This window comes from Periplaneta americana, chromosome 13, assembly GCF_040183065.1.
Source record: "Periplaneta americana isolate PAMFEO1 chromosome 13, P.americana_PAMFEO1_priV1, whole genome shotgun sequence".
Lineage (NCBI taxonomy): Eukaryota > Metazoa > Arthropoda > Insecta > Blattodea > Blattidae > Periplaneta > Periplaneta americana.
In genome coordinates, this window is record NC_091129.1 from 128,827,717 (window position 1) to 128,836,646 (window position 8,930).

An 8,930-nucleotide genomic window follows, 5' to 3' on the forward strand; every position below is an offset into this window, starting at 1 on the left:
CAGTAGTTATATACACGAAACCCCTTGTTTAAGCGTTGTATATAGAGAAAAAAATGTCCGCCCTCTAACAGCTGTTCGTATCGACTGTCATTTTATGATGATGGATGCTTTGTAGCCACAGAAGAACACACCAAAGATCACAGAATAAGTAGAACAATATTGCTGTAGCTTGTACTCTTTGACCAAAATATAGATAGTAATCGATCAGAGCCAATTGTACTATTGATACTTTAACACCGCACACTAGAGCACTCTACCGGATGCAATAGAGAATTTCAGATATTCCATTACCTTTCGTAACGAAGTAATGACGAAATTATGACGTAGCTGTGCAACAGTTAAACTGTTATACGCGACGTATGTAGTGATTATTAGTAAGAAATTTACACACGACGTATAAACGAGCTACTCTTCGTATAATTATAAGACAGTTAAACGTCTGTATATAGAGTTTTTATTAGTAAGACCGTATATGTATAATTTATTATAATTATTATATTTTAATGCTTTGTATTTAGCTAAATATATCCAGAAATTTTTGTGTTTATTTATGTGAATATTCCGCATTGTGATAATACAAAAATCCCGAACTCTAATATTATCAGCTGTGGAGAGAGCTCTCTTGCAACTGCGCAGATTTGATCAGTGCTGTACACAAACTGTAGCCTGAGAACTGTGAATGGCCCCCTGCCGAGCCGTTCATGACCAGCGAGGGCTGAATGAGCAGTAACAGATACGCCGGATATCTCTTACAAGATCTTAGCTGAATGGAGTTTGCGGTCCACCCCAGTCTTCAGTGTGCATGCGTTACTCAAAGGAAATAATAATATTGATATAAACGAACTCTGCCACAGTTGTACTCAGAACCCACAGGGCAGCATGCGGTAATTGGTAATTCTTTATATAACGTCCCTTTTCAACTGCAGATGATTGCCAGGGTCGTTGAGATGATGATAGGGCGAAATAGTGTAATAGGAAGACTGGGAAATGCAATGTACTTGAAGAAAACCTGCCTCATTATCAATTTTCCCAGCACAAATCTATCAAAATCTGCTCATAGTCCAACTCCGAATTATTGGTCTCGGCAGTGTATTTTTTACTATGGTTTGTACTACTTACCAGGTCCAGGCGTTCTAACGATCGCGCATTGTTAAAGAGAAGTAAAGGTGCGAGGTCCATATCGTAGACTTAAGACACAGAAAAGAACCTTGTACCTGAATGACAGGGCTTCAAGCAAAATTCACCTGTCATTCATCACTACTCACAACATACAGGGTATTAAACTCTGAAGGCAACGTAATGAACCTAGTGGATGTTCTAAATGTGAATGTATTTGAACCACTCAGCTATAATCCACCCCATTCATTCGTTCGTTCGTTCCTTCGTTCCTTCGTTCGTTCATTAATTAATTAATTAATTCATTCATTCATGTATTCATTCATTTTTAATTTCATTTGATTTATTCATTTTTCATTTCATTTCATTTGACTCGTTCATTTTTCATTTCATTTCATTTGACTCGTTCATTTTTTATTTCATTACATTTCATTTGACTCGTTCGTTTGTTCGCTTTTCATTTCATCTGACTCGTTCGTTTGTTAATTTTTCATTTCATCTGACTTGTTCGTTTGTTAATTTTTCATTTCATCTGACTTGTTCGTTTGTTAATTTTTCATTTCATCTGACTTGTTCGTTTGTTAATTTTTCATTTCATCTGACTTGTTCGTTTGTTAATTTTTCATTTCATCTGACTTGTTCGTTTGTTAATTTTTCATTTCATCTCACTTGTTCGTTTGTTAATTTTTCATTTCATCTCACTTGTTCGTTTGTTAATTTTTCATTTCATCTCACTTGTTCGTTTGTTAATTTTTCATTTCATCTGACTTGTTCGTTTGTTAATTTTTCATTTCATCTCACTTGTTCGTTTGTTAATTTTTCATTTCATCTCACTTGTTCGTTTGTTAATTTTTCATTTCATCTCACTTGTTCGTTTGTTCATTTTTCAATTCATTTGATTGCTTAGTTTGTTCATTTTTCATTTCATTTGATTGGTTCATTTGTTCATTTTTCATTTCATTTGATTGATTCATTTGTTCATTTTTAATTTCATTTGATTGATTCGTTTGTTCATTTTTCATTTCACTTGATTGATTCATTTGTTCATTTTTCATTTCATTTGATTGATTCATTAGTTCATTTTTCATTTCATTTGATTGATTCGTTTGTTCATTTTTCATTTCACTTGATTGATTCATTTGTTCATTTTTCATTTCATTTAATTGATTCATTAGTTCATTTTTCATTTCATTTGATTGATTCGTTTGTTCATTTTTCATTTCATTTGATTGATCAGTCGAACCTCGGTCCCCTTTTTCTGAAAGTTGCAACAACTTCTTCTATTTACAGGTACGGAGAGTGTGAAGTCCTTCTACACTTTGACCAGTCGCTCTATCGTACAACAGAAGGAAATGTTGAAACAAACGAAGTCCAACCGGTAGATGTGCGGTTCTGAAAGACAACAGGTAAGTGTCTCAAGTCAGAAAAATTCGTAATGATCACCACATATTTTGACAGAGCAACTATCTGGTCTCCTCAACTGGGCATAGGCCTATTCAACGAATAGTGCGAAATACTTCCTGTTGTTGTAGCTATTTGTCCATTGCCGTGAACATCCTACAGTGAAATCGTACATCGGGGTGGTCATCTTCATCTGGTATCACTTAGGTATTTACGCCATCATGTAGGAAACGTTTAATATAGGCCTATGTATATAAAGGGATTAAATAATGGGAACTGAAAAGTTACTTTAATATGAAATGTTTAATGTTAGTGGAAATAGAATAATCCTCAGAAATAAAGATTTCGTTCCCAGACCTTGACACCTTGAAGTAATTCCAGTTAATCCCGGAAACCGAAACCGAATCGCTGAACAGCAAGTTGGTGCTTTAGCACTGATGATGAGGTAGTGGAAGACCAGTCTTTAGTTTTTTCCTACGTTATTCTTGGAGGGCGGGAGGTTATCATGATAAAAAAAAAGTACGTAGGAATGCATCAGTTCGCCAGTCTGTCAATCAGAAAGTCAGTCATTGTATTTATTGTATTTATTTATTAACATTGTACTGTATTTATTAACATTCCATGGTATTCGTACATTGCTTCACAGCTAGAATATGAAACAAGTCAAAAAATTAATACTACTATAAAGTCTTAATTTATAGTCACAGTCTAGTTTAAATATATACAATAGTAATATGCGTTACAAGAGCGGTATGTTGAAGTTTTCATGTTCGAGGAAAAGTTTGAAAAAGCGAAACGTACCTAGTTGAGCTTTTTTAATTTCCGAGAATTGAAAGAAAACATACCGCTCGTGTATCGTATATTATTTTGTGCGAAGATCGTTTATTACATACCTGAAAGAGGAATTTCTAATTAGTTGCAATGAAATCTCCATCTTGGTTTCTGTTCAATGACGGCAATTTTGGAAAACAAAAATATCTATCTTCAACATTGTTGCTTTAAAATGTTTTCCATGTTTACTATACTCCAGCAGGCCATGATATACGTCTGTCTTTCCCCCCCCCCCCAGTCTATGATGAGTCTGGAATCTTGTTGATTTTTTCACGGCTTCCTTAATGTTACTTGCATCACGAATGCAGTAACTTTAGTGGAGTTGTAGAGTTTACTTAATTTTTGCAAATATTTAAAAACAATAATTAACAGTGCAATTTAGGTGAAATTGCAGTGGTAAGTTTCCAATTTATAATTATTACTATGTTGAACGTCTCTAAAAGAATATGTTAAAAGTCTAAAGCAGTAAAATGAATATGTCACTTAAGCGGTAAGAAGAGGGAAATTGTTATGTGTGTTCGGTTGGGAATACTGAATGTGGAATTTTAGACTTACCGCGGGTTAGTTTTGTGCGGAAACCAAGCAAATATGCACGATCTGGCACAAAAGAGATTTACAATACAATACAAATTTTTAGTATCAATTTCATGAAGCATACAATGTCCAACGTACTATGTACAGAGGTGCACTCATTACGAGTGACTAAGTGGCCGGGGTCCGACGGGACGAGCGCCGTCTTGAATCACTAAGTGATTGTGGACATTGTGCCACTGTCACATTCTGTGACACAGTACATGAGGGTAGGCCACCAAAGGGAAAACTGAGAGGTAGAACTTAAACTGAGGGGATTCGAGCCGGCGTGGCTTAGTGGATAAAGCGTCAGCACGTAGAGCTGTCCGGGTTCGGGTCCCGGTGCGGAAGAGAATTTTTCTCTGTTCTATCCATCCTTCATCATTTTGAACACCTGCTGTAAAATTCCTCTATTAACATGTTCATACAGTACTGTACTGTACCTTGTTTATCCACAAACGTCTCTGTTGTTCGAACAAAAGAGTTTCTTTTGTGTATGTTCAATCACATTTCTGTGGTGTTGAAGCCAAAATTATAAACTTTACTGTCTCTGATTGATAAATTGAATAAAATTGTTCCTGCTTTTGTTGGAATTAGTACTTAGTAATCAGCGGACACCAACCAGCACAAAATGGCATTATCTCATAAACGGTTAATTTGCGGACCCATGTTTACTGAAAATGTTTTGTTTCTCTTCATTTTTATTACTTATCCCTAATTTTTTTTACCATCGCTTTTGAAACACCCTGTATTTTTGACAACTTTTGTGTACATATTCTCTCCACCATTTCAATTGGTAGGTATTAGACCTAGGCCTATATTATATTTAAAACAACAGCAGTCTAGGCAGTAACTGACAAATACATTACTCGTAATTAACCTATTTATGTGAGAGAAAAATTCGTGGAATGGTATGGGAAGGTTCGCCGTAGAGAAGCAGGCAGTTAAAAGATAGACGGACAGAAATTTGGAATTGTGAGAGCAAAAAAGAAAACTTATTTTCATAAAGAATTCGAAACCTTTCTTCCCCCCCCCCTATTTTTCTCCTTTTCTTTCATTTTTGAAGCGTCACAATAATTTCTTCCTTTATTCCTATACTGAAGAGCAAAACGATATCTTCGGTAGTGGGGTGCTGAAGGTTATATTTCAGTCGAGGTATCGAAATCGATATTTTGCAGCATGACAACGCAGTGCATTGTGTAGTGATCAAGCAGAAGGATACAATTCCTGGACAGACGTCCCTTCGAGCAGGTAGCAATTTTCTAGTGGTTTATTGTAACACAACACTTGATATTTCTTACTCCCTTTTTACGTAGGTTCAATAGAATGTTATTCAGTAGATCCTATCAATATATTATATGAAGAGATTTTTGTTTTTGCGATATCTTCTTTTTATTATAATTTTTTCAATTTTCTAAAAAAATCGTTTTTATAGGCGTATGTTAAATGAATGATCAAATTTGCACGATAGTTTCGTTGTAACATGGAAGAATGCCATTGAGAGATTTATAACAGCTACAAGCACCTGTTAGAAATAAATATAAAGTAATTACGTAATTAAAATAGGACGTTTGATCCAGGGACCATTCGTGTTTGATAGAAGGATAAATCGTTTAATATGTTACTTAATTTAAGTTGTATTTAAATAATTAAAATGCGATCATTTTGGTCCAGAGATCACTCATTTGGTGCAATGATAATTCCTTTAACATGTTTCTTAATTTTTATTACATGCAACCATAGTTTAATGAAGATTGGCATAATTTAGATTTACTGTGTATACTTTATATTACTTGCTATATGCTTCCATTGAATTATGGTAATAACTTAATTTTAACTCTTGTTTTCTACGTCTTCAGTAAATGGTTCTGAACCCTTCAAATAACTTAAATAGTGATACAGCATATATAGTGATATGTAATTATATTTCTTTCTTTCGAAAATGTAAGAATTCACGATCTCCTATGTACCATTGCCATGGAATGAATAAATGTGTTTTTTCTTCCTACTCAAAAATTTTATATTTTGCACATAGGAGTTATTGCAGGAACAACAACGGTATAATCTGAGGCGGCGGTGAAAATGTATTAGGCCTATATTGTTATTTTAAAAGTCTTGTATATCCTTTAATCGATATTACTTCATACAAACACAGAAACATTATCTGTAGGCTATGTTTAATAGCTTTCGTTTGTTGTTGTCCAAGGCCCCTTATAGATCAAGTCATTTGTTTTTATTTCATTACAGCGCCTTAGGTGGCGTTGTTATATAAATTTTAAAACTCTTTTATCTCATGAAATATCAGTCCTATCAAAATTTTGTATAGAATAAAACTTATCGGAAATAATTAAAAAAAAACGTTTGTTATGTAACATTTTTCACGAAAATTAATAATAAGGGAGATATTTCGATTTATCTAGTTCAAGCCCCCTTATAACCCCCCTTTTAAATAAAGTATTTTGAATGCCATGTAGCCTAAAATCTAAGTTACAACGAACTTAATTTATATTCCAATTTTCATATAAATAAGTTCAGCCATTATCGCGTGAAAAGGTAACAAACATCCAGACAGACAGACAGACAGACAGACAAAAATTTCAAAAAAGGGATTTTCTGTTTCAGGATAGTTAATTGTACATGTTAACACCAATTATTTTTGTAAAATCGAAAATTACCAGAAAAAATTTGGCTACAGATTTATTATTAGTATAGATTAAAAAGAAAGAAGAAGATAGGAGTTACTCTACTTTTAGTTGAATTATAGCGAAGACAAAACAGTCATCGCGATTCCAAGCCGAAATCGTGTCATGTATTTTCCAAAAGTACAGACATACAAATCGTTAAACATTTTAAAAAGTATAACGGGACACACATTCGGATGTTGTCCGTTGATTTGACATAAACTTCCTGACATCGATATTTAGTTCACTTTCTTTTGTTCCCCTTGCATTGTTGCCGCGGCAGTGTTGAATTGACAGAGACAAAGCGGCAAGAAACACAACTACTAACGACAAAAGAAACACACAAAGCGCATTGCTGGTCGTGTGTGCCTCTCCACGGTGCCCTCTATTTAGATATCACACGGATAATGGCGAATGCTTGGCTATTCTTTCCTAACAGTCTGGATACAAAGGTATTGAGGGCCGCCAGTTCTCAAGAGGCATGTTCTTCAAACTTTTTAAAGCCCACTAATACGAGTCTTTACGCGTGCTTTGTCCTGTTCAACGTGAATTAAGACGCGTTGAGTAAGCATCTTGCACGTCAAGAAACCATTGTTTCACATTCTCACATTACTTGCAATGGCGGAGAACGCGAGCACTTCAGCGAATTATTATTATTATTATTATTATTATTATTATTATTATTATTTTAATCTCATCATTATCAGAAAAATCGCAGGCAATTGTAATGGGACATTAGCGCTTGCTCAGTACAATACGACAAAATCATAGCAAGACTGTCAATAAATGGGTCGTTTATTAAGTAGGCCTATAGCGACACTGTAAAAAGTCTTGGATTATTAATGAACAGAGATCTAAATTGCAATAGGTACTGCAGTAACTCACATCTGTAAGAAAGTACTTTCATTGCTTCACTCTCTAAATCATTTGCGAAATTGTCTGCCTCTTACCATAAAAAGAAACATTTTTAAATCGCTAGTGATGCCCCATGTTGATTACCGGTACTGTGATTCTCTCTTGATAAATACAGCTGTCAATTTAACTGAAAGACTACAACTTATTCATAAAGTGTGTGTTTGCTTCATCTGCAATACTCGTAGATTCGACCATTTAACGCCATCTTTTGAAGCTCTTTCATGAGTTCTCCTAAAGGAGCGGAGAACAGCATATTTTTTATCTGTTCTATTTAGAATATTATTCACTTCTATTCCAAAATACAGTATCTGAGAGCTCGAATTCAATATCTTACAATATTTCGGAATCAACATCAGGCCTTACTATCCATTCCTCGTCACCGTACCTCTTTCTATTCATGCTCTTTCACCGTGTCAGTTTGTCGCCTATGGAACTCTTCACCTCGTCATGTCAAGAATTTCCGAACAGATAGTCAATTTAAATTAAAAATTAAGAATTACATACTTTTACATGGAATTGATTTTTGAGTGTTAGCCGAATTTTATAGGTTATTCTGTGTTGTATAAATTGTCATTTCGGCCTATCATAAAGTAGAATTAGTATATGAATTGTAAATTATTTAATTAAGTATCATTTTTAGTCAATATTTCATTAAACTCGTTAATTGAATGATAATGATTGTTATAGTTAAGAATATTGTACAAAATGGAAATATAAAAATTGGAAATTTATCCTTTGAAGAGGTGGAAAAAATCAAATACCTGGGAGCAACAGTAACAAATATAAATGATACTCGGGAGGAAATTAAACACAGAATAAATATGGGAAATGCCTGTTATTATTCTGTTGAGAAGCTTTTATCATCCAGTCTGCTGTCAAAAAACTGAAAGTTAGAATTTATAAAACAGTTATATTACCGGTTGTTCGTTATGGTTGTGAAACTTGGACTCTCACTTTGAGAGAGGAACATAGGTTAAGGATGTTTGAGAATAAGGTACTTAAGGAAATATTGGGGCTAAGAGGGATGAAGTTACAGGAGAATGGAGAAAGATACACAACACAGAACTGCACGCATTGCATTCTTCACCTGACATATTAGGACCATTAAATCCAGATATTTGAGTTGGGCAGGGCATGTAGCACGTATAGGCCAATCCAGAAATGCATATAGAGTGTTAGTTGGGAGGCCGGAGGGAAAAAGACCTTTGGGGAGGTCGAGACGTAGATGGGAAGATAATACTAAAATGAATTTGAGGGAGGTGGGATATGATGATAGAGACTGGATTAATCTTGCACAGGATAGGGACCAATGGCGGTCTTATGTGAGGGGCGGCAATGAACCTTCGGGTTCCTTAAATATATATATATTCTCCCTGTAACATAGTCCTACTAAGCTTATATTAAATTAATTTTCAT